Source organism: Myodes glareolus, chromosome 3 (assembly GCF_982192425.1).
Source record: "Myodes glareolus chromosome 3, mMyoGla1.1, whole genome shotgun sequence".
Classification (NCBI taxonomy): Eukaryota; Metazoa; Chordata; class Mammalia; order Rodentia; family Cricetidae; genus Myodes; species Myodes glareolus.
This window is the reverse complement of record NC_142028.1, coordinates 96,219,206-96,228,102: the sequence shown is the minus strand read 5'-3', so window position 1 is coordinate 96,228,102 and position 8,897 is coordinate 96,219,206.

Sequence of the window (8,897 nt, the reverse complement as noted above, 5' to 3'; positions counted from 1 at the left end):
GAAAGTTACATAGATCCAGACAAACCACATTGCCTTGAGTGTCTACTGTGTTCATGTACCTTACATACAGAATTTAACATGAGGTCGATATTTTTAGTGACTCGTTGAATAAAATACACGAACAAGTGAGAGGACTATTTAACCCTTATATAGCTCTTGGTGATAAGTAGTATCAGTCCCATCTTCCAGAGGAAGAACTTAAATCATACAACTAATAGGTACTGGAACTGAAAGTCACAGCTGCTTCTTAATTTTCTCGTTTTAATTCTGTTGCATGTGGCCAACCTTTTATGCTGTGTGGGTGAGGGGCTTTTTACATCTTTGTACCTTAAAAAGAAGCTTAAAGTTTAATGAAGACATTTCATTCAGGATTGAGTGCTCCAGAGTCTCTCAGTCTCTGAGCATTGTTCAGTTGTGGTTCTCCGTGTTTGGTTATCCCCTCCTGCAGGAGAAAGCTTCTCCAGAGATGGCTGAACAAGGCATTGGTCTATGTGCACAGCAGAATGCGGTTAGTAGTCATTTTATTGCTATGTTCCTTCAGTAGAACAATAATATTTTGTTATCCCCTAAGCCCAAGGCCTATCTAATCTTAGGTTCTTGTAGGAAAGTGAGGATAACCGGGGAAAATGTGGGGTAGAGAAAACTAGAATCAGAATACATTGTAAGAAAAAAACTATTTTCAATAAAAATTTTTAAAAACCTAACTTAACAGACCATTGCTGTGGGACAATGGTCTTGTACTCTGTAAAGATTTGTCACTTGTATTGTTTTATTAAAATGCTGATCGGCCAGTAGCCAGGCAGAAAGTATAGGTGGGGCAGTCAGGCAGGAAGCATAGGCAGGGCAATGAGAACAGGAGTATTCTGGGAAGAGGTAAGGCTCAGTGTGCAGTCATCACCTGGACCAAGAGGAAGCAAGATGAGAATGCCTCACTGATAAAAGGTACCAAGCCATGTGGCTAATATGGACAAGGATAATGGGTTAATGTACTTTATAAGAGTTAGTTAATAAAAAAGCCTGAGCTAGTAGGCCAACCGGTTTATAATTAATGTAGGCCTTAGCATGTTTCTTTGGGACTGAAAGACTGTGGGTCTGGGTGGGACAGAAACCTCTGTCAATAGATCATTTTATTTTTATATGAAGTTTACAAAACACCAAAAATGCAGAACCATTGTTATCTTACTTTTATGGGCAATAGATACAATAATTAGGCATCCCTTGAGGAAATAGTAAATATTTCTCAATGAAGGAATATAGAGCATTCCAATATAAAATAGCATATAAAATTAATGTCTGCCATTTTGTTTATTCATCTTTAATTTTTACTACATAAGGCCAAAGAATAAATCTTAAAAGTTGCTTCATTTTTATCAGTATTAAATATTTCTGCCACATCCAGAATGGCTCCAAGGAACAGAACTGACTAAGATGGCAAGAGAATAAAGAAAAGACAAACATACAGAGACACGGAAAGCAGGGGGTTGGGTGATCTGGGTACTCAAATGAAGGAACCATTTAGGAAACATTTATTTATATCAATCATATATCTCTATGTATCACCCCAGAAACTCAGTATGTTTATTATATAAAGCTGAACACAATGGTGGGATTATTGCATACAGATGAATTAATAGATGGGATTATATACAGATTAACAAGTAGGCAGGGGTTATGGCATTCAGCAGGATTAAGGAGACGGGGTGCGCTAATCTCAATAGGAACGGTTTATGTAGGTGACAGTCTTCAGGTCATAAATATCCAGAGGAGAAAGCTATGGTGAACAGCTTCTGTGCACACACACACCGTCAGCTGTCGACATGGATCTCCGAGGAAAGGCGCTGCCTTCTTTTTGAGCCTCACCTGCAGGGGTGGGGATGGGGTTGCCATTCCCATGGGGTCTGAAGTTATGAGGCCTTTGACATGGCTATGCCAAAGTGAACAGCACACATTCACTCAGGGCTTCCTCCATTCCCTACACAGACACGAATGTAATAGACTTTGATCATCTTCAGTTCCCTGTTATCATACCCTGTCTCCCATCACTGTTTCCCTTCCACTACCTCAAAGCCTACGTTCACGTATTATCTCTATACTGTTTTCTTTTTTCATTATTTCTACATGTATACATTCACATAAAAATATAACTACAGCCTGCTGTGCCTTGCTAGTGTTGCTCACATGCATATACTTTTAGGACTCACCATTTGGTGTTAGATAGCCAATTAGGTAGTTCATCTCTAGGGAGGGCTGCTTTCACCCCCTCTCAGCTGTCACTAATTGTCAGTAGTTATTCACCTAGGGGTGGAACCATGAGAGAGCTCTTCTATTCACACTGGCGTATCAACCGGAGTAGTCACACTGTCCAGGTATTGTTTCCAATGCCATATTGCTGAGATTTCATGGGTGCAGCTTCCCTGATCTTTGTAGAAGACACAATCTCTCGGCTGGTACCCAGTTCCTCTGGCTCTTGCATTCTTTCTGTCTCCTCTTCCTCAATGGTTTCTGAGCCTTAGGTATAGGGGTTGCATTGTATATATATCAAGTAGGGTTGGGCAACCTATGGTCAGTTGATTTTTGCATTTTGACCAGTTGTAGCTTTCTATAACTGTCTCTGCTGCAAAAAAAGGAGAAGGGGGAGAGCTATACTTACCTGTGGGGCTAAGGATAAGTATTTACAGTACAGTTAGAAATTACACTCTCTCAGGAAGGTGCCAGGAGTAGATTTTCCTCTAGGTTCTATGGCCTTATGGTCATGGGTTATTGCCTAGGTTTATAATATCAGGCATTAATTTTCTCCTATTGTTAAGCCCTTAAGTCTAATTAGACAACTGTTGGTTACTCCCATGACGTAAGTGCCATGATTGCATCACTGAGGTTATCTTGCTGTGCTGGCCTTTCTTGTGGTTCTAGGCATCACAGGTAGGACTTCTGATTGCTTTTCTCTCCTGACAGCTTGCATAACATCTTCCATTCCTATGAGAGCTAATCCTCAGGGAGGACTCTTTCATGTCAGTTCTAGCCCAACTCCTCAAATTCCCATGTCTGAAGTGTGTAATGTCTTCAGTACTGAAGACTTAACTTCTAATTTTGATAAGCAGCCAAGGGTAATGACAGTAGCCTATATTGTTTTGGAGGTCTCTTGGACTCCCCTGACCCACAGTTTAATAGATTTCTCATGCATAATACTTTGGTTGTGATTTTGGTTTTTTGCTGTTTCTGTTTAGGCTAAGACTATGACTCTTTACATTAGAGGAATATTAACACTCCTAGTGGTATAATTTCATTTAAATTATATACAACACACACACAGTGTAATCTTAAGTAAACATGAAACAAAAACAATATGATTCCCACGTTTTTGAAAACATCCTTAATGGTGTCTCTCCTTCTTTTCTTCTCTCCCTCTGTATCTCCTACCTAGTAAAGTCTCCTCCCATGTTTTTCAACCTTGAACTGCTCTCCCTATATCTAGAGCTCCTGGGAAGGGCCACTAGCCCACTGGAGCAAGTGGCTCTGGCAGGCCTTGCTCTTCCTCCTTCTCTCTGCCTCGCTAAAAACCTTTAGATCACATCCCTAAAGCTAGTCATCAAGATTTATTTCCTTATTTGAACACTTTCTTATGCTAGACTCATTCCTGAGGATAAGTACCAAGGTCCTGCAATGAAAAGCCCCCTTCGGTTCAGCCAATTAACATGCCCAGTCAAAATGTCCTAACCCATTCTAACATACTATTTCCTTTTTTTCTCTCCTTAAAAATTAAATCTGCATGGTCATTTGCTGCTGTTTTCTGCCTGAGTCAGTGAGCAGCCATGTTAATTCTTCTTCACTGCTTAAAAAGGATCTCTATGAAAACAAGTGTATGTGTGTGGTTTGTGCCTACTCTAGGGACTGAGGGAGCCCCTGCTGTGCAGAGGGCTTCTTCACTCCACACTGCCCCTTTTTACTTTTTCAATTTCTGCAGTTACTCTCCGTTATACACTTATATCTAGTGATTCAGAGCTAGGAGTTACAAATAAGATAGTATATAACAAATTTGCCTTCCTGGGTCTGAGTTACCTCCCTCGGTTTCATATTTCTTAGTTTCATTAATTTACTTGCAGATTTCATGATTTTATTTTTCTTTATAGCTGAATAGAAGTCCACTGTGTACGTGTGGCACATTTACATATTTATGCCCTTTATAGGCTCCTTGAAGTCTTAGAAGCTGGCTGTGTGAGTGTCTAATGATAACTGCAGAAGATTTATCTTACTGTAGGAAAGTTCATTTTGTTCCACTGATTTCAGAGAAAAACCAATGCAAAGCATATGCATGGAGATAATACATCAGCGTGCTCCATAGTGACTGCATGGTAATGGTGCCTCCCCACTACCCACGAGAGCACTGTGAGAATAATGGACAGGGCAGGACCAAATCTTTCGCATAGCTGTTACACACAGAGAGCCACCTGGAGGCCCCACGTGTGCAGTCTTAAAACACTGTAGAGAATCAGGAAGCCCTGGCGAAGGCATCAGCTTTCATTATTATATGGTAACAAAGCCTTGATTCTAGTGAATAAACGCTAGCTTTCTCTGTGGGTCTAAAAGACTAGACATTGGCTGGTAAGTGAGCGATGGCATGAGCCTTTCTCATTTCTTTATGTTTTCTTCTTTTGTTACTAATATCAAGCAGTTCTCCTTTATTCTTATTTGAATATACACTTAAAAATTCTGTATGCTTTTGGGTCTATGTGAAAAGAATAATATAGAGAAAATGTATTGATTAAGGTATTGCTAAGGCTTTATGTTCTAAGTTGTCCACCTCCTCTGGAGAACTTTTCCCAACTCAGCTCTTGGTCAGATTCATTGTTACTGAGTCATCAAGAGAAATGGGTCTCCTGGTTGTGGTGGTAGGCGTGTAATCCGATAAGCCAGGAGTCAGAGGCAGGAGAATTACTGAAAGTTTAAGATAAGCCTGGTATATTTAATGAGTTTCCGATAAGCCAGGGCTACACAGTGAGATACAGTCTCCAAAACCAAACCAACACAATGTTTAAAAAGAGAGGAGTGGGCCTAAGGATATGGTTCAGTGGGGGCAGTATTTGTGTAGCATATACAAGGCCTTGGATTCAGTTCTTGGCGTTTCCCCCTAAAACATCCAAGAAGAGAACTTGGGGACGCCACACGCACACCCCCGCCGCAGTCATCCAATGTTATTGTCATTCACACACTTTCTGTAAAAGAACATAGCAAATAGGGCAGAGCCGCGTGTGTGAAAAGCAAAGTCAGTTTAGTATGGTTGCTGGGCTTGTGGGGGCGGCACCTTGCCCACATCAGGCACAGCAGGTCCTGTCGGATGCCCCTCCTCAGACACAGCCCTGGGTACCAGATGCCCTTCCGTAGACACAGAACTAACCTGACAGCAGGACTGGCGGGAGCTGCAGGAGCGGCAGGAGCGGCGGAAGTGCACTTGCCATCTTTGCAGGTGCCGGAGCCTGAGCCGGTGCAGCAGCTGCTGTGGGGAAGAGAGAGACAGCAGTGGGCTGCAAACACAGGCAGGAGACAGGGGAGGCTCTCTGAGGCCAGTACTCCTCACCGTGCAAGGCCCGGCCTTGCTCCTCCTGTCCCAGAAGGAGCACACAGAACCATGCCATTGGGCCTCTCCACCCTACTGCACCCTTAGGTGCTTTTCCCAAAAGGAAAGAAAGTGAGGTGCTCGCGCCATGGTAGGGCCTATGAGTTGGTGATCGAACCAAGTAGAGCCTACTCTCTCCTCCTCCTCCTCCTTCTTCCTCCATAAAAACGAGAACCTTGGAGGATGGTAGTGGTGAAAGCTTGGCAAGTTCCAACCATGAGGTAAAGCTGCCTTCCCCAGGGGTGGGGGTGGGGAGGAGCTGTGGTCGTGGGGCTGTATTTCTTAAAATATCACCATATTATTGTCTTGGAAATTTCTATTAAGCGACTCGTGCTGGTTTGGAAATTTGAATGCTTGTATTATCTTTTTTATTTTACTGGAAAGTACCAACCGAGGTTTCTTTCTCAGAGGACAACTGAAACTCATATTTGTTCCTAAGAGGTTTGTAGATGTTCACTGAAACATCAGTGACAAGGTGTCTACTTATTTGGTATAGAACCAAACCAAGAGCAATCAGGAAATATGACAGTGGCATTGCTTCAGCCTGACAGTTGTCCTTTCTTATCACGAAACATTTTCTTATTTAAGTGATATTAGATGCTAAACAAAACTTTTCTGCGGAGACTACACTAACTATGGCAGTAGGAAAGTTCTGGGAATCTCATGGTCTTGGATTTTTGTATTCCATTCCCTTCTTCGACAACGTGGCTTTAGAAACTTGCCTAGTGTTTGAAAGTGTACATTTTTGAAACCTCTCACATGGTAGACAGGAAAGTTGCATCAAAGCGCTACATCCTTCTTAGAGTACTCAAGGGCCCCCTGTGGATGCCTCCCTGGGACTCCTGTCTTGTTCCCACTGCTGCTGTGAACACTATGGGGAAAGGTTTATTTCCAAAAAGCACACAGCAGTGACCATCATCTGCCCTTCTGTCATCTGCACTCAAAACCCACCACCAGCCACCACCGTCTCTACTGCTTCTTTGCCTTCAAGTCTTAAGCCCAATGTCACTCCTCCAAGGATGCCTTTTCCAAGAGGTATTTCTTTACTCTTAATCCAACTCCACTTCCCTGGAAAGGACTTGTTTCAGGTTGTGTGGTTCCTCAGCATATAATCCCTATCGATGTTCAGGGTAGTTATCACATGGATTTGAATTGTTTGTTGTAAAACATGTGTTCTTAAGAAAAACATATAAACATTCAAAGTAAACAAGCAATTGAATGAGCTGTGTGTGCTCTTCCCTCCCCATCAACTACCAGCCTCTTTCCACTGTTAGTTCTTGTGTTGTTCCCATCACTCCCTACTCCCAATTCTGTTATCTCTGTTTTTTACATTTGATGCAAAACTGACATGTAATGAAATGTATAATTCCAAATAGACGCATTTAGGAGACACAGAGATCCATTAAAGCTGTCAACATTCCCAGTTCAGCTCACTCAATCTCCTCGCCAGGCCACCCCAGGTCATTTTTTTTCTTTACCATAGTTTGTTTTGAATGTGTGAGTTTAAAACTGCACAGAAATACTGTCCCAGTATTTGAGTTTATAATTTTACAAAAACACCTTCACAAAGCTCAGATCTTCTTTGTTCTGTTTTTCCCTGTTCTTTTTTTTCTGAGATTCATTCACAGCTTTGTCATATCTGCCCACCTTCACTTTCCTGTCTTTCTCACTAGTGTGAGAGTTATGTCTTTGCAGCCCATCCCTAGGGTTAGGCTGGTACCTTTACAAGAACTGTGAATGTGGACATACCATTGCCTTCTTCCAGACAATTCATGAAGAAATGGTGATGTTAAAGCAGTTGCTTGCCACCTTTTCTATTGTGTGTAGATCCTACTCAAGTAAAGACTCAACACGGGAATCAAAAGATGAAATCTGGAGAACAAATGGTCATTAAGACACATTTGGAATTCTTGGCTTCAGCCTCTTCTAAGTTGAACTTTCTTCTTAAATCTTCCAATTATATGAATCAATAAAGTGGCTGTTTGTTTCAACAAACATGAGTCCTGTTCTTTTATGCAACACAAAGAATTAAGCATACTTATTAATAAATTACCTAAGTTTTCATATAATAAAGTACCAGAGGCACTGATTTCATATTTTGCAGTAGCATTAAAAATCATCAATTTTTATAATGATGGACGCTAAGACTCAGATAGTGTACATTCCTTCTGCCACCATCATTTCTGAGTGTATTTGTCATCATTTTATTTCTATATATTGTTGTCAAATATTAACTAATTAATGAGTAGAAAATGAACATTTGCAAAAAGTGAACTCATTCTTCTTTACCCTGTAAAGCATCTGTTAATAGAGTCTGCCACTTAAATGGATGAAGGATTGTTTGGGTTTAAGATGCTATATAGTCATGTATGTGTCTGTATATGCGTATGAGTGTGTTTATATGTGTACACATGCCTCTGTGTGTCTCTAAGCTTATGTGCTTGTGTGTCTATATATAATTTTATGTATTTCCATGTGTGTGATAATGTGAGTACAGAATGGTAATATAAGACTATACATCTATAGATATGAGTGTGTGTTCAGGTATACATGTAGTTGTGTGATTTGTATCAGTATAGCTATATATCTGTGTGTCTGTGTTTATCTTTGTGTATCACAGTTTAATTTGTATTTGTGTGACTGTACTAGATAATATAAGTGTGAACATGACTTCATATGTGTGTGTCTGCTATGATCTAGATATGTTTGAAGCTAATCTTTGAAGAATTCACACACTGAGAACTTGGTCCCCAATGTGATGATGTTGACAACTGGTCGAACCTATAAGATGTGAAGACTTTTGGGAGGTAGTTATGTCATTGAAGACACCATGTTTCAATGGGACTAATGCTGGTTTCTTGGAGTGAGTGAGATCTTCTGAAAGTAGAGTTATGAAGGAAGGTCACCCCGTGCAGTTGCTGCCTTCCGCATGTAACCTTTTCCTCTTTGCTTCTCAGCCATATTGTGGCATAGACAGCACTTTATAAAGTACTCAAGGTGTATTATTTCTTTCCATAAATGCTAGCGTGAAAATTGCCATTTGGAAATGATGTTTCAGAGGGTGACACAGTAGAAGTCTGTCTCCTGGGTTCTATGTGTGGATGGGCCGCAGGGACTTCTTTTTGGACTCAGTCTCAGAGATTTGGGCATTCATTCCTAGCAGCTATCTCTGGCCACCCTTTCTACAACCCAGAGTCCCATCTTGTCATCAGATTGCTCTGGAGTCCCTTTGATTCAATGCAAAAACCATGCATTGGGGTTCAGGATTGTATGTTGTTCTTGTTCC